Source organism: Python bivittatus, unplaced genomic scaffold (assembly GCF_059951505.1).
Source record: "Python bivittatus isolate LINGU-HERP-01145 unplaced genomic scaffold, Pbiv_v1 ctg000840_np1212, whole genome shotgun sequence".
Classification (NCBI taxonomy): Eukaryota; Metazoa; Chordata; class Lepidosauria; order Squamata; family Pythonidae; genus Python; species Python bivittatus.
Window position 1 is genome coordinate 33,274,125 of NW_028277113.1, and position 21,816 is coordinate 33,295,940.

Here is a 21,816-nt window from a genome sequence, read left to right on the forward strand (position 1 = left end):
AAGAAGAGATGGGAAATAATAGTTCTAGCTGTTACTCAATTGATTGCTTGTCCTTTAGAATAAAAGTAACAGCGGCTAACACCGTTTGTCAAGTGCAGAGATAATGCCGTGTATAGTAGGCCTGGCAGTCTGTCTTTGATAATTAAGTGTTCATAGTATCGGGTAATATTTCATCTTGGTTCTAAGTGGAAGAATTGATCTACTTAAAAAAAAAAACTGGCCGGATGTAGCTCCTACCTCGTTTAAGTCGGTCGGGGGTCTCAGAAGCGCTTGCCCATTTCTGATTTGCTGAAAATTGCGGAGGGCTCGTCCTGGGCAGAGCCCGGCTGTGCTGCTGCTGCCGCCGCCGCCGCCGCCGCCGCTGACGCGTGGCTCTGACTGCTGCAGCTGCTGCACGTCCGTGTGACGCGCTGGAAGCAGACTTCGATCCCGGGTCCGGGCTCTGCGGCGGCGGCTTTTTGACAAGGTACACAGACCTCCCATCTCGCGTTTTGCTCGGGATTGGCATGCTGTTTAGGGAACGTCTGATGTAAAGTAGATCTGGAGAAATGGGGAAGATAGGGAGCTTCTCAGGCCTTCCTCTTCTGCACCGATTTAAGTCTGTGGTGATGTATATACTGTACTAGGAGCCATTTTTAAGTTAACAGTTCGCCGTGGAGGGTTTCGAGCGGGATCGGTCCACAGGACGCCGACATTGCCCGGGATGGGCGGACCTGTACGTGCGCGTTCTGTGTCCACGAGCTGGGGGAGGAAAAAAAAAAAGAGTTGGATAAAAGTCGCTGTACATACATACACACACGCACGCGAGAGGGTTTTGTGGCCTGAGTCCAGCTGGTCAATTCATTGGATGACCTGGCTAAACTAGGTACGGGGGATTTGATTTAGGGGGCGAACTACGCTTTATTTGTCAGTCCTGGCCAAGCTCTTCCTGCTGATTTACGTATCCTCCCGAGGTACCCTTAAGATTGGAGTGGGGAAGAGGGCGCTTGAAAAAAAGTGGGGGAGGGGAGCGACAAATGCTGAAGGGCTCGTGGAGGAGTGGCACGGTCTGCATCGGGTGGGCGAGCATGAATTGGCCGCTTGACGAATTGACTGGAGTTTCGGTGTGTTTGTCAGAGTGGCCCGACAAAGGGTCCTGTTTGTAATTACCGTGTGTGCGATTTGACTCCCCCCCTCCCCAGTGATAACTATAGTCTGCAGCGGCTCCCTTTCGGAGACGGTGGAATTCAGAAGTAATAGAGTCACGTTAATATCGGGGGGGGGGGGTATGTTGCTGTCTTCGTCTCTTTTATGCCGCCCATCGGGCGAGGGAATATTTGGAAGAAGTCTGCGGAGTCAGAGTTGGGGGCAGGGTTGACTTTTGCTCAGACACGCTTCGTGCAACCCACTTGCCTCTGCAATACATTTGATGAAAGGGTCACCTAGCAAAAACTGCAGGCGAACGCGCAGCTGAGTCTGGGTGCATCCGGCCCGACGGCCCTGCCCTTTCATTCCCCTGTTTTTGTGCGGCCGGGGAGTGGGGGGAGGCTGAATCCCCTGACAAAATAGGATACACGCAGCCCCAACAGCGCCTTCGTTGATGGTGCAGGACTTTTCAGAGGACCCTAGGGCTCGTTCAGGCGATGGCGATGGCGAGGGCTCCCAGTGGCCTGATTTACCACATAGGGAGGTCAGTGAACTGCACTGCGTGGCTGTCTGAATAGGTCCATTGAGTTCTGGATCTGAAATGCGCGGGTGAGTCCCAGCCTCGCTGCCTCCCTTGGAGCTCTGTGCAGAAAGCCGTTTTCCTTTTCTGGGCCTTCTTTTTTTCCTTAGTGGGACGAATTCTTAGCGAAATCTCATTTCCAAGGGTAGGAAGTTCCTAGTAGTCGTTCACCTTGGCCCTCTGCCGCTCTCGGTACTTCTCGATTTCTGGCGACGGCGGTGCGCCTTGCCTTGTGGTAATTGGCGTCCGTTAACCATCGTCCATGATTACCTCTATTAATTATTGACGATGATCTGGCTTCAGTCTTTTTAGTGCTAGGAAGTGAAATAAAGGGGTGGGGCGGGGGAGATAGACATTTGGTAAAGAAGGAAAAATGCCTCAACTTCTGTGGGGATGCTGCGAAGTAGTTTTGGCGGCAGTAAAAGTAGCTTCATCCCGCCTTAAACGCCATGTGGTTTTACGCGCCGCGCTTGTTTAACTTAGAATTGTGCACGTCCCTGGGTTTCTTTCAACTTGACTGCTCTTTTGCAGAATTCGCTGCACCCATCTGGCGTGGCTTTCCATTTTTGAAACTCGGTTGGTGGCATCGTGCTGTCTCTCCGTGGGCTCCAGCTTGATTACCCCCCCGCCACCCCCTCTCTCCCCCGCTCATGGCTTCTGCAATGCGGTGGGTGTGGTTATATAGTAAATTGTAGATCTGGACCTCTGCAGTGGAAGCGCTGTCTCCTCCTTTTTGCATTTCCAATCCCAAGGTCCCCTATGGCTGTATGTATCTCGGCTGCAGAGTGGAGTTTAAAGTTGAGAAAGAAGGCTCCTGCGGGCTTGAATGGAAAGATCGAGGGAAACAGCTGGTATTAATCAGATGTATAGAGGATGGGGGGAGGAAACAAGGGGGAAGCAAAGAGCCAGGCAAACTTGTAAGCTGAGAGTCAACATATGGTGCATTGTGTTTAAATCGTGGTACTGTTTAGAAGTGTTATTTCCCTGGTTTTAGAGTGCTACTTTCTAAAAAACCAGTGATGACTCAGTGGTTGATGACTGCTGTTTATTTGATGGCAAAAGTCGCAGTGAATTCTACATCTTTTGAGAGCTATCCTAGATGTAAAGTAGTTGTCCATTTCATATAAATTAATGAAGCTGTTTAACATTCTGGTGTGATGCCCTGTTATAAAACTTCTGTTAAACATATTCTGATTGACTCTATTTTACATCTCTGAGAAAGTCAGTCTGTAAAAACAATCTTTAAATTTGGTTTGTGCATAGGGTTATGTTATTGCTATTTTACACAGAAATTTCATTGTAAAAATATGCTTAGTATCATGTTTGTAGCTTTTTTATTACTTTGTATAAGTCAGTTGATAAATGATATAAGTTAAATATGTAGTATAGTTATTTGAGCAATAATATAAACCTAAAAATGTATTTCACTGTAGCCTTACAATTTCATTGACATTGTTAGCACTGTTCTAAAAGTGAAGAATGGCTGTAGGTAATTTACTTATATAGACTTACCTGGACTTGTATTTAAGTTCTATGTGGACTCAGTGCAATTTACTTCTGATAATGGAGTGTGGGAGTGGATACATGAGTTTTGTTTTTCATTTATGTTACATGATTGGTATCTTTTAATATCCAAAAGTGGGATTTTATTCTAGGTTGCCTTGTATTGTCTAATTAGTGTTTGGCTTAGTGTAGAGATTGGAAGATAATGCTTATCTTTTGCTAACTCTGCTATCCGTATCTTCCATTTAACTCCCCTTGAAAATATATAACCCTACTTAGTTTAATGCACTTTCTCCTAGGTAAATAGGTGTCAGCTTTAATTATTTTAAATAACATTGTTTAATAGAATCTGGGGTTTAGAGTGGAAGTGAAATTAATATATAATGTAAAATATGATGCCTTCCTTCCTTAACCTGATCTACTCCAGAGGTGTTCAGCCATAATTCTCATTATCTCCAGTTAACATAGGTGTGATGGATGGGGATGATGGAAATTGCAGTCAAACACTTCAAAAGAACACCAGATTGGGAAAGGATGATGTAAAGACAAACTATTCTTAGCGAAATAAGCTTGTAATAGCTGTTTTGTTTTGTTTTTTAATTCTGATTTTCTTTAGATAGCATGATTGTCAGCCTGGTAACCTAGCCTGTCTCTTAGGCTAGTAAAGGCAGCATTATATGAGTAGGAGGAGAACCATAATCTTGTTATACTTTTTTTATTACTGCTTTCACTGGATTTGTTTTTACTGTACTGTACCTCCTTATTATGGAAATGAAAGTTTGTAAAATTTTCTGCTTCCATTGTGCCTGCCATTAGAAAGGTCACTGATGAACCTCTTAGTTGTTTTTGTAGTGTCATACTGAGGAGAAAGAGGGTGGAGACTACAGAAAAAACTAGAATTGTAGCAATGAAGTCTTAATGCTGCTTTGGACATGACATCACTTTGGCTCAAGAAAAATAGGGTGGGGCAGTGAGACAGACTGTCTGGACTATCATAATAAGTCCAATAAATAAAATTACAGTCGCCCTGGCCTTTCATTTGAAGAAAATGAAGGTAGATATATATTGGAGTCCATTTTTTTATATGTCTTGAAATAAAATGACAGAAAACAGATGAAGATGCTATGTTATCATTTATTTTCTTCCAACCATTTTTCCCTAGTAATATTATAAAAACTTACTTGATAATGTATTTGTGCCAGCACCAGTGCAATCCTGTGCATGTCTGCTCAGAAGAACGAACCCACATACCCAGTTGGGTTTATTCTTAGGTAAATGTGTTTTTCATTGTAACCTAAAAATGCTTATTTTTAAAATATGTGAATATTTAATAAAACTAATCTTTAAATACATTATTCCTCAGTAAATCCTGATTTGAGCATTCTTGTAAAAAAGCAAGAGAAAGTAAAAGTGAGAGATTAATTATTGTTGGGACAAAGTACACAGTACAAGATTATATGATTCATAAATAACATGGGATCAAGTAAGTATATGTTTATTTTATACTATTAAAAGTATTAAAGAAATATGCATGCAATTAATTATGAGTATTCTCTCAACAGAGAACGTCGGTCATATTTCAGTTACGCTGCATAATTCACTGTGCAAGTTCAACAAGTTCAATCAAATGAACTTTAGCCTCAATAATATTTTATATATAGACTCTGAAGTTCATGCCCAAAGAGACTATGGTGAAAGAAATGTTGAAAACTGGTAGTTATGAGCGTGTTAAACAAGATGCCATGTGATTGTGCATCTGTCAGCATTTCAGAATATTTTCCCAAGCCTTTAAACTCTGTTTGACACAAAGTGGAAATAAACACCACAAATACAACTGTGCAAATATGATTATTTTCCATCTGTGTTAGAAATAAGTCATCTTTAGCCCACTAGATTGTGTTAGTATTCCAGAAATATTGATAAATTGCTTTCACCAAAAGTATGTAAGCTGAAAAAACATCAAGAAATGTATCTGGGAGGAAAAATTGAAAAAATGTCAGCAGAAATTAAACTTCACAATAGGCAGCTATCATTTGTTTTTTTTCCAAACTTTAGGCTTCTATTTTTACAGTTCACAGAACATTTAAAACAGGCTTGTTATTTTAAGATCATATGTATTTGTTCACAGCTAAATGTTTTATTTATGCTAGAGGCAGTAACTGACAATAGAATAATTTGCAAAATAACTTGAATGTTCCGTCTGTTTATTAGCTGCACAAGACAACTCAGTGATTTCATTTCTTCATCTGTAGGAAAAGGCAAAAATTTTAGTCTTGATCCCACAATTTTATCATTTTAAAAATACATCTAATTACATACATTTTATTATCAAGTAGTAACTCCTGGTAATCTGAAAATGACTTCAGTAGACATGTAATGACAAAAGTCTTGCTTCCTACTGCTTTTGACATATGGTAGAAAGGGGAAAAAAAGTAGGCTGTAAGAAGAAATCCTCTGGCTCACCCATACATCTCTGGCAAGGGATGTCCTGCAGGCTTATTGTTCTAAGTCTGCCATTAGCAGTAGTCATAATGATATTGGCAGAGCAACTTGTTGAGAAATGTTAGGAGCAGCTAAAAATATTTTCGGATAGCTTTGCTACATCTGAATGAATCTTCAGTGTCGCTCCATATAAATAGATTTGTTGGTTTATCATTTAAGAGTACGGTACAACATTTGTTTCAGCAAACCAAATCACAGGTCATCTTGAACTCTAAACTTTTAGATAAAGAAATTACTGGGACTACTAATCAAAATATAGCATCAAACTAGTTAAATTTTATCTTCCTCAAAGCATCATTCCAGTTTGTAGTGACAGCTCAATCAAAGATATGAAATGCAAGTAGAACCTGCTGCTTACATAAATTTGGTGAAGTCTCTTAACCATTATGTATTACGTGTGAACTATAACAGCCAAATACGTTGTGTTTCTGTGATAATCTTTTCTCAATATTACCATTGTGAATCACTAAATGTTTGGAAAAGGTAAGGGCCATCCTCCCAACATTTTAGTCTTAAGAAGCATAAGAATTTATGGTTGGAGGTGAATAAAGTAATTATGCTTGCATTGCCTTCCAATTCCTTTCATTTTTAAAGACCTTTTAAAACCAATATTTGTGCATTTTTTCCTCAAAATTAAATATTTACCACTTGATTTTTTTAATGTACCTATTGCAATAACAACAACAATACATCTTAACAAAACTTGCTGGTTAAGATATTAGTAAAAATTTCTGAATTTTTACTAAGGGAGTGGGTTCAGTGAAATCCCATGTTTAGATTCTCATCTTTTTATTTTTAATCACAGCTTTCTTTCGGGTTTGCTTGTGTGAGATCACAGTTTGGACTCACAGTTGGTAACTTGTTCACTGTTGTCAGTTCTTTTTTTAATGTTAGTACTCTCATTACTGTTTTATCACTTGTATATATCAGAGAACCAGTTTCAGTAGGGTCTGAGGCAGCAAGCAGACTGATTAGCTGACTAGTGGTGAGCAGCTCTGGCTTGTCTAGCTGATTTGCCTTGAACACAGGGACCCAGGAGCTGATCTGGCGGTGGGTCTGGTCTGGTCAGCTAACTGGCCATGAATGCGGGGAGGCAGCAGGAACGTGAGAAGGAAGTGAGCTGAGGTGGTGAGCGAGCTTTGGCTGGTGAACAGACCAGCTAGGAGACTTATAGACCACCATTTGGGAATCACTGCCTTTGATTTTAACTGTTAAGTTAATTTAGATCTTTAAGCAGTTAGTCTTATACCATTTCCTTCCAAATTTTGAAAAAAAAGTTAAAGCATTGTGGTTTTATGCCTCAATTGTAACAGTTGTTATAATTTGGAGTGGTGGTGGTGGTGATGATGATGATGATGATGCATTTATATTCTGCCTTTCATCTAAGTCTCTCTTTTTATTCCTACAAGAGAAAACAACTGAGGGATAGTAATTGACCCACAAATCATCCATTTAAGTCTGTAATTGAGGGCAGATTTGAACCAGTTTAATTCCTTAATCACTATTTTACAGTTGTTCCACAAGCCAATTAGTTTCTACACTGAGAATTGAAATCTCTGGAAAGGGCTTCCGCTTATATAAGATAAGTCACTTGATCCTAAGTGATTCCTTCTCCCTGACCAACACCTGTAGCCACCCTCTGCCATATTCTAAACATTCTTAAAAAAAAACCTGCTCTCAGGATCAACTTTTCCGAGATCATGAGTAGGATTGTAATAAATAGACTGCAGTGAGGAGGCTGCACCACTAATATGAAAAACTTTGTCCTGGTGTAGAACCACTGTCAAATGTACTTCTGAGCCTGGAATGCATTGCATTCCCATAGAGTTCTGCTTCGGCTTGTCATTTTGCTGCTTATTTGTTGGGCCACTTTGAGTAAGTGGTTAATGGCAAGAAGAAAAATAATGTGCAATACAGGTAGTCTCAACTTACATTGGTAATTGGGACCGGAATTTCCGTTGCTAAGTGATGCAGTCATAAAGCACAATGTCACATGACCACATCACTTAGCAACAGCAATCCTGGCATTCCCCACTGCCATCATGAATCAAATTCCACCGGTTGTTAGCCAAGGACCCATCCCGATCCAAGCCATTCCAGCTTTGGTTCCTCCCAGCCCTGAGCTTTGTGGCTCAGGGGCTTCTTGGCATGCCGCGGCTCTGGGTCTGCAAGAAGCCCCAGACCTGTAGTGCAAAGCTGTAGGACCTCAGGAAGCCTCAGCAATGCAACATGAAGCCACAGCACTGCAGGAAGCCCCAGCCGCACAGCGCGAATCCAGGAAGCCCCCACAGCGTGGCACAAAGCCCCAGCATCCTGGGAAGCTGCAGCCACCCCAGCCAAGTCCCAGCCACAGTCACCCTCGCCACCCTGCCCTCCAAGTCCCCTGCTGCCCTGTGCTCCGCTGCCCCAACTGACCTTCGTCATCTTCTTGCTCCTGCTGCTGACAAAGTGTCCCCACCCTGGCCCTTCACAAGGCAGCTGCTGGGCATGTGAGGCCACCTTCCTCAGGTCTTGCAAGGAAACGCCATGCACAACCTGGGAAGAAAGCCTTGTTGGCCAGCAGTTACCTCATGAAGACCAGGCTGGACTGCTTAGTCAGTAGAGGGAGCAAGAAGACAGTAAAGGTCAGCTAGGGCAGCAGGGGCTGTGGAACTTTGAATGGTCACTGAACAAATGGTCATAAGTTAAGGACTATCTGTAGCTAACCAACACTTTACTTGCTTTTCTTGTGGATGGCTGCATGGACTGGTAGAGGGGATGAAGGCAAAGAGGAATGGCAGCAGCAACTATGGGGAGGAAGAGATGGATTATTGTGGGGAAGACACAGAGGGATACAGAAACACATCCAAAAAATCCTGCACGTATATGTTTATTTCTTTGGCAACCTTAAATGTATTTCTAAGTCTCCTGCTTTAGCCAATCACAATTTAAAAATGAAACAAAGATTGTAGATCTCTTGGGTATAACTCCTACTGTACTGTGTACAGTGGGGTTCGTTTTCAGTTAAATCTGCTTAGAGTCACATTGTACAAGTAAATTGCTATGTATCTGCTTCATGTAAAGCTTAAGCAATGATTATAAAAGACATTAATTTACCAGTGTAAAGTTTAAAGTAGGTCTTGATTTTCTCTGAGCTGGAGGAAAAAAACACCAAGAGTTATCTGATATGCTTCTTAAGTGTGCATGTGATTTATATCAAACAATTGGTATGACAGTTGGGGCGTGTGTGTGATTTATATCAAACAATTGGTTAAACTTGCAAACTGCTGACAGTTTTTATACTTTTGAATACACTGTATAAAAGTTTATCATAGATAGATCAAAGGAAGTATGTTTATACCTGAGATTGGAATTGATTGAAAATGCATTGTAAATACAGAGTCCTTCATTTCTGTCATAGCAGTTTCTATTGTAGACTTTTCAGACAAGTTCTTTGTTTCACAGAAGAATGGTGTGTGTTTGTTTTGTTTCTGTTGTTGTTGTTTTTCCTGTACTCTTAAGCCAAAGATTTTATTTGAATGCAGCAGCATATTGAAACAGAAGTACCAAAACTTTGCTTAAAAATTAAGTTAATTTCCAAATGACATTTCCAAGCACTGGTTAGAACTTAAAAAGGGTGAGTAAATAGTTGGAATGAGGAGTTAAAGAAAATATTGCATAAGAGAGATGGTTGCAAATTTTTATCTGTGTACATTCTGTTTTGCTTTAATTATGAAGGATTAGAAGAACACCTAACTAAAATGGATTCTGTGCAACATTATGTTGTCCAAAAATACAATAAATTGTTCATTTATGTTCTATACAGAACATAAATAGTATGGCTCCGTCTCAGCTTTGCATTAAAACTTAAAAATGGAACAATAGTTTTAATTCACACTTATAACAGTATAACTCAGGACATCATATTTAAACCTGATTTGATTATGCTGGGAAGATCCTGTTTCTGGGATGGTAATGGTCTGTGGGAATGATGTTGGGAGGCAGGAGGAAGAGCTGCAGACTAGACAACCATCATACAAAAGGTATCCCAACCCACAGGAATAGAGGAGGTGTGGGAAGCATTTCAAAAGGGACCTCTCTAGTTTTCCAGAGAGTAAAAGAGTGGGGGGAACACTTTCAGACTTGCAAGATTCTGATAATGTAACCTTATAGTAAAGATAGAGCTAGTAGTCATTGTAGTGCTTGTTGTCTGGACTACCTTGAAGGGCTAACAGGTGGTGGCAGGCAGAGAGCAGGCCATGATCACACAAATACAAATGCCATATATTGGTTAATAGGACAAAAATGGTGATGGATGAGAACTATGCTAGTTGTGCTGAATACTCTTCAAATGCTCCATTGTAGCAGACCATTGCCCATTCTGTTCTCTTCCTTCACCACTTTCTTGCAGTCCTCTCTTCTCCCTTGTCAGGAATAGACAACCTTTTTAGGCTGGAAGTACATTTGGAATTTGGCAGGATGTGGTGGTCACACTCACAACTATTCCCAAACAGTCATAATCCATTCTCCAGAATGTATGGTGCAGTGAGATCTTAACAGGTTCCACACACTTTGCTGCAAATAAGTAGATTGGCAGAGGCTGGCGCATTGCTTTGCAGAATGTTGCCCCATTGTCAAATACCTTCCTTCATTTAGGGGAGCAATGCACATTATTTCCAAGACAGAGGACACTCTTGGTCTTTGACTGACACAGAAGAGCAGTATCAGGCCAATACAAAAGTTAGATTTTATTTCACTTATGTGTGTTTAGTTAATTGTTAGATATGGTTGCACTTACAATCGTTAAATATAATTAATGTAATTACTTTCCAGTTGTGTATTTAGCATTTTCCCGTCAATCATTACAAATTACAGTTTGGTAATAACTTTTGGAAGGGACTGGATCTAAATCTTTTGGGGGGCACAGACACTTAGAATCCCTAATTTAGGGATTTCTTTTTTCTTTTTCAGCAGCTTTAAGATAAATGAACATGATAATGCTATCACAAATAGGCACTAGTTTTTCCATTGCCACAGAAACTAGGACCAGAAATAATTTGGTGTAAGTTGCAGCTGTCTAGATTTCATTTAAATATAAAAAAACTTACTGATGATAAACCTGTACAACAATGGAATTGTCTTCCTATGGAGATTGTGGGTTCTCTCTGTCCGAGGGTTTTTAAGAAACTGGACAGCCACCTCTTCAGGATAGTTTAGCTGATTTTCATCCACTTCTCAGTGGGTTGCACTAGATGATCCTTGTGTTCCCTTCTAGCTCCACAATTCTCTATTCCTGTTTCTAAATAAATATTTGCAAGGAAAACTGGGAGTGTTATAAATGGAAGATATATGGAGTCCTTTCAAATACCATGATTGAAACATTACATTAAAGATTCACCTGGAAACTTTGATCTTGTATAGAAAGATTTGTGTTCAGAAGGGGGTTTATGAGGACAGATAGTAAGTTAAGATCTTAGAACTGACTGCAGGTTTAAAGTGAGAAACAGGCATCATGCTTCATTTATCTAGCTTATTTTTTAAGATGGTTCCCTGTTTGTTCTGTTTGATTGACATAAATTCAGATAAGAGGACAAGTTATTTCTGCACAGAAAGATGGCTTTGTTTCATCTGTCATCACATCTTTTGAATCTGACCTAATAATAACAAACAGTAATAAAAGTAAAAAGCTTCAGGTTGTCACTTCAAAGAGTAGGGCCAAAACATGCAAACAAAGTACTGCTACCACAGATAACTCTATCTTTCTTGATCTAAAAATAGTGTTGGAGTTAGGCTCTTTGACTGGGCCAGTGCTTCTCAACATCAGTAGCTTTAAGATGCATGGACTTCATCTGCCAGAATTCCCCAGCCAGCATGTTTCTTTTCTTTTCTTTTCTTTTCTTTTCTTTTCTTTTCTTTTCTTTTCTTTTCTTTTCTTTTCTTTTCTTTTTTCTTCTTCATATCTTAAAGTTGCTGAGGTTGAGGAACAGTGGACTAGACCATTGCTCTTTTTTCATTAGCTTGTTCCCACATGATGCCCACATGATGTGTTGCACTTCAACTCCAGGAAGTGCCATAATAACCTTTAGCAATTCTGCCAAAAACAATTTGCTTTTCTTTGCCTTTGCCTTTGCCTTTGCCTTTGCCTTTGCCTTTGCCTTTGCCTTTGCCTTTGCCTTTGCCTTTGCCTTTGCCTTTGCCTTTGCCTTTGCCTTTGCCTTCAGATCCTGATACAGAATTGAATAGAGATGACCCAGATATCAATATATTGACTAGCTGACCATCATTTTCCTGGGTAGTAATGATTATATTGGTAAGTCTCTAAAGGTAGAGAAGGTGCTGGGTAGTGATTATGTCCTACACAACTTAACATGGTGGGTGCCTCTGTTAGCAACTCTATTCACTGCCGATAACCAATCATGACATAGTTCCGAGGACTGGGGGTGGGGGTTCTTATAGTAGTCCCAATATACAGAAAAAATAACGAGATCTGGCTAATTATTGACTTCATAACTTGTTGAGTGTAGTAACCAAATTGTATGCTAACAATTAAACCAAAAACTCCAAGATTGGATGGAGCTTAATGGCATACTTGGAGATGAACTAATTCAACTACAGATCATATCTTCTAGTGCATTGTTTGATGGAAAAATATATTAATAAATTGAAATCGGCCTTATATGTGGCTTTCCTAGATTTCAAGTTTGCCTTTGACTCTATATCCCGAACTAATTTACGGGAAAAAATTCAAAAATATGTTGGTCAATAGAGGTTTCCTTTTCCTGATGCACAACTAATACCTCTATAAGAATTTTCCACACTGCAGCGTTCAGCTGTTTGTTTCCATATGTAAACCAGCTATGAATGAAGATGGCTTAAGAATTCCATTTTTGGATTTCAGTCCTTTCCTCCACAGTGACGCCCAGGGGTTCTGTCCAGATAGCAGTCAACAAAGTTCCTGATTAGTGGATTTCCCTGTTTTACTCACTCTCCCCCTGGTGACGGTTGCTTTCCATTCTGTGGGCATGTCTTTTGAGAGCTACTGGGGAGGGAGGAGAGCAGCTGTTCCAGTACTGGATCTGGGGGGAAAAGGGATACAACTTTTCATTGCAAGCAGCCCAATGTGAAAGAGCCACAAAGGAAAGAGTCGAAGGGAGGGAGGTGTGCCTATCAGAGTACACACCACCAGCCAACTGGAATGCTCTGTGTATATATTTTTTTTCTGAGAACAGTCTTGTGGATTGCATATCACTTAATAAGGGCTAATCTGCATTTCCAGCTTGCCCCAATAGGAGGACAAGCCACCTACCATTTCAGGAGGGCAGAAATGGATGACATCCTCTTTAGCCCACAGCTCAGCTGCTGGGAAGGTGACCTCCACCCATGTTGTTTTGTTCCATATCAACAATAGCATTTCCACTCTGCGGATGCAAGCAAGGCAATTCTCCTGCTGCACTTCATTCCATCTTACGCAAATGCCTTGGGTGAGGCACGAATGTGTTTTGGGCTCTGGTCTGTTTAACTTCTGCATTGGTTCTGTGGCAGAATCTTTAGATGACTGAGATTTCCCCATTTCCAAAATGGTAGGATGTAATATTCTCATATTGTACGGATGATGCAGCCATCATCTTGCATACCTCCACTGGGCTCAAAAGTGTAGTAGACTTTTTAATCCAGTACTTAAGACAGAATAGGCTGGTTGTGAATTTGCAAAACAGAAACAAAACTTCTGGTATTTGCTGAAAAAGCAAAAGTGTAGGGATTGAGGGGAATGAAACAAAATAAAAAAGGTCCATGCCTTCACATATTTGAAGTAGTGTGTGGATTGCAAAATTCACTTACCTACCCCATAAATCATTGTTTACGGCTAGATACAATGTTTTGCCTTCTGCAGTTTTGTAGGATAGATACGCTGAAACCCCTCTTGCTGAGTGCCCTTTTCCATGTGAAACTGGGAAATTCAAGCAATACATGTTCTGTTACGCTGTAGTTTTGTAAGGATTTTCATAAGAGTTGTATTTTGCCCCTCCTATGCCAGTATTCTGGCAGAATGGATGAGTTTTATGTTAAGCTTCTTTCAGACACAAAAAATTCCATTATCTGCACGGTAGTCAAATTCTATGTACTTACAGTGAAAAGAAGGGAATAGATGATGCAAACATGACCGAGCATGTATGTGTATGTAGACACACACACACACACACACAGGGAGGTTCTAATTTTGCTGATTGGTAATCATAAATAGACATAGGATTAGTTACCCTTTAAGTAGAGGCTGTATGGTCATCTGATGTGAATGTTTTAATTTGGATTTCTGCATAAAATATGTGTTTGACTTGATAATCTAACCAGTCTGTTCTATTTCTATAGCTCTATCATTCTGTTAAAAAAAAAAATCCCTTTATTTAAACAGAACAGAAAATGAAAAAAAAATAGTAAAAAAGAAAAAGAGCAGGACATAAAAAAAATGAAGGTTTCTTCTACATTTTATTTTTATATAATTTTATACAATAGTTTCAATAAAGGATTACCATATTTCATTGTAATTGTTCTTACATAATCTTTATGAACAATTACATAAAATTATAAATTATGACTGTCTTGAAATTTAAAATATTTATTCAATTGTATTTGGCTTTAAAAGTAAAATTGCCTTTGATTCAGTCACAACCTTTGGTCATTTACATGGACATATCTGTGCATCCAGGCATGACGCTGAAGTAGCTTACTAGGGTCTTTTTCTGGGAGTTTTTTTTTTTTCACCTCCATCTTTCCAGTCTGTCTTTCGAATCAAGCATTCAAGCATTACTTGATCACTTTCTCTTAACACTCATGCTACTTCCACTTCATTGGTTTAGTTTTCTCTGTTCATTAGTATCAAGTCAGGAAGTCAGGAATAGCTGATTGTTTTGGGTCTTCTTCACCTTCCTCTCATGCATCTTGAGCCTAATTCTACAGGCAGTATTTTCAAGATTTTTCATTTCTGGGTGCAATGAAGTAATGTAAAAAAAGATGCATGAAAACCAGAGCACCACTGCTGATTTCTTCCAAGGCACTGTTTGGGGCAGTTTGGCTGGGAAATGCATAATTAAATAGGTCATTACATGTATATTATTAAATTAGTGTAAAAGATCAGATGACCATTCTTAACCTTTGCCCAAAATATTTCTAAAACAATGTTAAGATCTTATTTCTCATCTGTGGTTTATGTATTAGCTGAATTACTTTATATAATCCTGATAGAACCTGATCTTGAAAATCACAGCAGTATTGTAGCACTAGCACTTTTGCAGTTTACAGTAAATCTCTGGTCATGATGATACTGACTCTTGACTGCAGAATAGATTTTTCAGTCAGTCTGCATGGATCATCAGGAATTGGGGTGGGGAAGCTATTAAGCAATTAAGTAAGGCAATGGCAGTGTTATGAGATGACAGGATGGGAATGAAAATTATATAGGAATCTCCATGTTGAGGAAGACTTCAGTTTTGAAATTTAGAGTAATTCCTTTCACATGCATCCTTTGCTGAAGGATCAGATATCTATTTTAAAAAGGGCTCACAAGTTAAATTATTATTATTATTTATTAAATTTATATGCCACCCATCTCCCATCCAAACTCCCAGTGACAAAGTATGTGCATAAGTGTGTGCATAACTCTGTAAAACTCATCTGTACTCTGCTTTAAATAAACAGCATTGTAATTCAATGGAGTTGCTTAAAAGCACGGGTTCTTCTTCATTATAAACAGCTGTGTCAGTATGGAAATGTTCCCCACCCTTGTTTTCAGCTTCTACTTTACTTTTATTTTCTCTTTAATTATCTCGTATGTGATGAAATTATTCTTTTCCCCATTGTCTTATTTTTCTTAGAAACATTACTTCCAAACAATAGAAATAGTTCTGCTTTCTTTTAATTTTATTATTTCTCTCTGTGTGTGTTATGTATGCACAGGTGTGAGCATGCATAGTGCACATATTCTTGTATAAATAGCTCTTAATATAATATTGTCAAATTGGAGTTAATTAACATACACATAAGATTAAATTGTATTGAACAAAATTGCTAAATTTCAATATACACAAATGTTCTGACATATTTATAGAAGTCATTGCATTTCACACCGTTTTGCACTTTCATTTTGACTTCTATTCTGGATTAATTATCTAAAACAAGTTGGGCAAGGTTTGCCAGAAGATGTGTCTTCCAACTTGCAATATAATGAAATTCAGAGTAATTCCTTTCACATGCATCCTTTGCTGGAGGATCAGATATCTATTTTAAAAAGGGCTCACAAGTTAAATTATTATTATTTATTAAATGTATATGCCTCCAAACTCCCATAAATGTAGACATGGTCTCTGCCATAGCCTCTGCTAGAGTATGTCTTTTAACAAAATAAATTCTCACATCATTTGCTATGAACAAGTTACGCTGAAGTTTCTCGTGAGACATACCTGAGATTCCTTGGAAAAATAATTCATTTACAATTGTGAACAACAATTATCTTTCATTCTATTCATGATCATGTGTGGATCTTATGTACCACTTATGAAAAGCATCTCATATTGGCAAACATCTGATCAATTTTCATCTGCTAAATTGCATTTTTGAAATTAAAACATTGTTGAACACATCATTTGGTTGTTACGTACAAATAGATTTGTTAACACAATCTAACATTTTTAATTATACTTTATCCTTGTTTATATTAGAAAGTATTCAGAAAGGGAGCAGGTATAGACTCATTTTGAAATGTCCAGTGTTTCTAACATGAAAGCTAGAATCCTTGGAGAACTTGATTTATCTCTCATGACCTGTACAGAATGCAAAGTCAAAATATATTATATCTTCAAAATATTTTAAGGGAGACAAAAGCGCAGATGACCTACACTGTCACATTTTTTGTCTGTCAGTAGGCTAAGCAATTGCTTTAAGCCAAGGCTTGGAAATTACTGATGGTCACTTGCCAATTTGCTGTGAAGAGAATTCATGAGCTATCAGGCATCTGCCATCTTTAGGGGGCTTCTGGAAAGCCATAAATCCCATCTTATTAGCCCAGCTTTTAATAATTTTGAATGGTTGTAACGTCTGTTCATTTTGTTGTAAATGTTTTCATGATTTTGTTTTTAAAATAAAGTTTCTGATCCAGTTGGGAAGGGCAGTATAGAAATGAAATAATAATGGCTAGCAGCTATACTTTATTACAAGTATATCTGACTTCTTTTTTGCAAATGGCTTTATTTAGAATAAAGTAGGGAATATAGTTTATTTGGAAGGTCATATTCTATTATTTCATTTTATTGATATATTGATTGGTTGCAATTTTAGTTTTAGTGTGGGGCATAAAATGATATGGGAACAAGGAAGCTTCTGCATGTCTTCTTTTATTTATTTTTTTTGACATGGTAGTAAAAGTACAGAAACCTTTAATAAAATTAGGCACTTTCTCATCTTCATAACTAATGAAGTTAATTTCACTTAATTAATTATGAATATAATTAATTAAGTGGAATTTGAGAGTGCTTGAAGTATCATACATATATTTTTATTGCTTCCACATATGGAATCAGCTTGCAAAGCTCACAACCCAGAACCTAAATAGAATAAAAAAATATTTTGCACAGTGAGGTCAAAAGTCACTGAAGACTTGTCATTTCAGGGAACATTTCAGAAGTATGATGCAATGAGATATTAGCTTTTGAAGATTGAGATGTCTTATCTTCTGAGAATGATAAGTGGGAGAGCTCTTCAAGGATATTGTCTACAAGTTTGTTGACGTAATTAATTGTGATTGTTTGTAATGCTTGAAGATAGAGTTTCAACCAGGAGACAATATATGTCTGTTTAATTATTATTTGGACCTGCTATTTCTGCCCTCAGTATTTTGTGGATGTGCTCATTCTTTTTTAAGTTGGGAGGTTTCTACCACATTCATCTTTAATGTCTTTTGGATATGTAGTAATTTTTATCATAGATCTTTTTCTAATTGTCATTGTTTAACTATCATTAATTTTTGTAGATTTGTTATCTACAACATAGAAGAAAAAACTTCCTGACAGTTATACATCAGTGGAACAGGCTTCCTATGAAAAGGTAGACTGTGAGCTCTCCATTTCTTGAATTTTTTAAGAAGAGCCATCTATCAAGAATGGTTTAATTCATTTTCTGTACATTACATAAGATCCTTGCAATCCTTTCCAACTCCACAGTCCTAAATTGTATGACCAATTCCAAGCCTTCCTTCAGTTGAAAGGATTAAAACATATATATGTTTCTCAAGGAATGAATCATTCCACATTGTATGATCATCAGTTCACTGAATGGCTTTAATCTAATCCTATTACAGGGCATTGGAAATGAAGGTATTTTTTTCTTGCAAGAACTCTTCTTAAAGAAATATTTCATTTATGCATTGAGATTTTTCAACTCTGCCTGTATGAGTAGTCCTGCAAATGAAATAGATAATATTTCTAAAAGGCTGTCTGAGAGCTTGTAATGTCAGAATATAAGTAAATGAAAATATATATGTGTAGATTGGGAATGTGATAGCATTAATATATAATATTAATTGGCTGACAAATCATAACAAACCATGAAAATGTGAAAAAGTTTCTTAGAATCCACCTTTGGAATAACAGAATATTTAAAAAAAACAAATTATTATTTCTGATTCTGTCTGGCAGTGCACCAGCTGGAAAGTTTAATAATAGGGTTGGGAAACCCTGCTGGGATTAAGGGAAATTAGTTGAAAGGGTGAGTATTAATGACAAGTATTTGCCATAGGCCCCAAGAAGCAGTTTATGTGGGGAGCAAAATGTAATGCATAACATATGTGCTTCAAACACTTTCAAAGTTCAGATGTTAACTTTGTGCACAGCAGATCAAAAATACAAATATGTGTTTGCTTAGAACAGAAACTATTCAAACAAGATTGCACACTAGTGCCTGGCCTATGACTCCTATATAAATATGTTGTATCTTGCATTGTTCTATGCATACTTTTGGAATACTTTCATTTATTTGCATTGTGCTTTGATAGGTGGCAGCAACTAGCTGACTTCAGTTGATCTCACAAGCTAAGGAGCGCTGGCCCTCATTAATACTTGGATGGAAAACCACCTGGAAATTCCAGGGTTGTTGATAGACTGGGATTTAAAAAACAAAAACAAAACAGAAAGATGGCAGTGAAAAAGCAGATTTGTAATACTAGCAAGAAAACTGAATGGATGCATTCAAGAGTTGAGCTCAATTTTAAAAAATGATTGTTTGCATTGTAGAGAATACACACAGAATTTCTCTTCATTATCTAAAATGCTTCACCAATCTGAAGTTAAAGATAGAACAATATCTACAAAGTTAACTACATCATTCTAAACAAAAAATAGAAAAAAAGAGTACAATTAATCAAGATTCAAGCATCCTGTGATATGAGACTATTTGCTCAGCCCTAGGAAGAGGGGTGCATTTTGTTGAAGAACAAAGTGTGCAATTTCCATTCTACCACACTGAAGGCCTTGTTGTGTATCATGCTCTGTATTTCAACAAGAGGAAATGATTGGGGTATTTGAGAGGCTCCTGTAGGAGAAGCTCCCAGGTAACTTAGTGTTTTAGCTACATTATGTTACCTATTTTAATTACCTCCTTTAAACTAAGTAATTATGGTTCTTAAAATGTAATCTCTGAAAATGAAAAATACCTTAGTTACTGAAGTAAGTGCTTAAGTACTTAGAAATTAACTGTGTTTTTTACCAACAACGGGATTTTTCTTGTAATAAGCACTACTCAAGTGGTCACTGTAAGTATTAAGGTTTAATTTAATTCTCACATGTTGCATTTCTTGCATTTGGTTTTCCTTCGATCTCACTCTTCTCCTCACTAGAGCACACTCGTCTCAGAGTAAGTTCCTTGTGCAGGTGATGGACTCTAATCCACCCAAGCTAATCTCATGGTGAATATGTGAGTCTTTAGATGTTGCAGGATGCCTTTGGCTTTAGTTCTTTGTTGTAGAAAATTAATATGGCTATCCCTTTGTACAATATGTTAATAATCAATTTACAAATCTGTTTCTAACCGGAAATGTGGTTGGTACTTTCCTCATACCAGAAATGCAATGTAATAATGCCCAAGGAAAGGATTAGAGTACCGTATTAGAAACTTATTTGCCAAGATCTACAAATTTACAGTTATCTGGCTTCTAATAGTAATAGAGTATAGTTTCTTTCTTCCTCAGCTTTGTCCTTTGCTGCATTTGTTCAGTGAGGATAAAGAAAAACTGTCTTCTTCCATCAACATTTTTTAAAGTGCTGTCTTTTCCAATAATATAGTAAGATATAAACAAATGCTCCTCAGTAATGAACATGATAATCATGTGCTAACCAAGAAAATAATTGTGTCATTTTAGAACACCAAGTTTGTGACTGTCTAATTTCAGAATGTAGTTGGAATGTTTTAGGGAATAGTGATTCTTCAGAAGGTACTCAAACAGGAGAGAATTTAAGGAATGAATGCTGAATGTTAATCTTATTTTAATCCAAAGTAATTTTCCTCTGCTTGTCACCAAAGGACAAAGGGTACTGTATTTACACCTCTGTATTTTAAAGTTTTAACCTCCCAAGAACTTAACATTCAGGGGAAAAAAATCTATCATAATAGATGCCTGAAATTGAACAAAAAAGGAACATAATTTTTTTTCATGGCATCTGCTTTGTTCTAAAGAATGTCTTTTCTAGTCTTAACGTTCTTAAATAACATGACCTGAAAATTGAAATTAAGTAGCAATTTTTTTGTGCTTTTTCATATTGTAAATTTATTCAATTTCTGCTGATATGCAAAATACTTATCTCAAAATTGTGATCTCCAAGATAATAGGAGGAGAGTTGTATGCATTTAAGTCATTGTTCTCCTTTTCTGGCCACCCCCATATTTGTTAAAACACTATTGTATGAAAGCCTGCTCTAGTTGCTATAACTTAAAGGCTTTTCTCCACTTTCACCTAACCATGGTATGGACGTTTCCCAACATCCTCTTTCTCATGACATTGACTTTATCTTGTCCTCAGGTTGTAGTTGAGGCAGGTTTAAATTGTCCTTAGTTGTTCCAGCTTTAAAGTAGCATTCTCTCTTTCAGATAATAGCAACCAGTGGCCACTTTACCAGGGCCTAGCAAAACCAAAATCGACTTTACCATCCTCAGCCAAAACCAAAACAGGTTATAGACGTAGGATAGGAATTAGCACAGTGGCAGCATATTTTATGGTTTGATTTTCTGCGAGCTCAAGAATGGAGAGCATTTTAAGTGAGCCATGGGGAAAAGCCATATGATGAAATAGTAACAGGTTTACAAAAATAGTTATATAAAGAACTCTTCTGGTTCTCAAAACATTTTCTGCAATAGCTAAGAGTTCATAATCATGCAAATCTATAGTAAGAAATTGTTATGGCAATTTGAATGAACTTCAGTAGAAACATCAGAATTTTTGTGCCTAGCCTTTTTTTTATTATTATTATTAATTGGAGCATCTTGCATTACTTTCTTTTGCCATTTTCTAGATTGTCATCCATATGAATTACTATTATTATTGAAAAGCAACTGAAGGCAGCTATATATAGTACATTAAAAAGTATGGAACAGATGTATGATTTAGCACCAATTAATCAAGAATGATATTTTGAATTATACTAGCATTTTGAGATTGTCTACTATCTATGGATTTCAAACTTTGGATGAATTCATGATAACTGTTTCCATTTTGTAACAGATTTGTTTTGTAGTAATTAACTGAAAACATTTGCTATGGTGAAAATACTTTGTGAAACCCTCAACATCAGTAAAAATTTAGATTATATAATAAAATGCTACTACTAGTTATCTTGCTTATACATAACATCTGCTCAGTAAATTTTTTTTTAGCATGAATGTCCACATTGTCGTCTGTGGTCCCATCTAGAGTATATTGTGGCAATACATAAACAGCATGCAAGCGGAAAAAGAAAAACAAAGAGAACATTGTTCTGCTATGCTTTTCATTAAGAGGCAGTAATAAAAATGGAGAGTGAAATGGTAGAATGAACCCGGTTTGATATGACAGACTCTGCTCATACTTATGGTCCTCATTTCAATGTTCAGTC

General features: G+C 37.6%; 1 protein-coding gene across 13 annotated transcripts in view; it reads left to right on the forward strand.

Moving 5' to 3' along the window:
- Window positions 1-21,816, forward strand: part of EPB41L3 (erythrocyte membrane protein band 4.1 like 3) — a 139,844-nt gene that overhangs the window by 36,226 nt on the left and 81,802 nt on the right. Inside the window, exon 1 of one of the 13 annotated variants that reach the window (XM_025165745.2) lies at window positions 341-466. The exons of the other annotated variants lie outside the window; for them this stretch is intronic. The gene's annotated coding sequence lies outside the window, so the exon portion shown is untranslated. Of the gene's footprint in view, window positions 1-340; window positions 467-21,816 lie in introns of those variants that run through there. 13 annotated transcript variants of the gene reach the window in all.